This window comes from Belonocnema kinseyi, chromosome 8 (assembly GCF_010883055.1).
Source record: "Belonocnema kinseyi isolate 2016_QV_RU_SX_M_011 chromosome 8, B_treatae_v1, whole genome shotgun sequence".
NCBI lineage: Eukaryota > Metazoa > Arthropoda > Insecta > Hymenoptera > Cynipidae > Belonocnema > Belonocnema kinseyi.
The window spans coordinates 122,107,969-122,108,392 of NC_046664.1; positions in this window are offsets into that span (position 1 = coordinate 122,107,969).

The following is a 424-nucleotide window of genomic DNA, read 5'->3' on the forward strand; positions in this document are numbered from 1 at the left end:
ACTCGCATCTAGATATTTTCTCTCTTCGTTCTTCATATGCATATAAATTCTTTTATTAAGAGATTCTTTTTATATATTCTGATGTTATATTTTTCCTCTCCGAATATTTCGCATACTTCTTTTTCATTAATAACAAATATTGTATTTTCTCTTTACATCTTAAAATTCTTTTCGTGATTCCGTTTTACGTTTTACGTTGTATGTATCTTAGAAAGCCTATGTATCCGTATATCTGACTTGTTTTCCGTAATTTCAAAAACATAGAGCTGAGCGACGCGCTCAGCTCTGCGAAAGTAGGGTTGGATGGGGCAGCCGCTTCGCCCTTCCATCCGCGACGTGAGTGGCCGAGAGGACCGGGCCAATCGACGGCCGGACCGCCTCTCGGCCGATGCGAATAAAATGGGGTGCGTACAAGCGAAAGTAC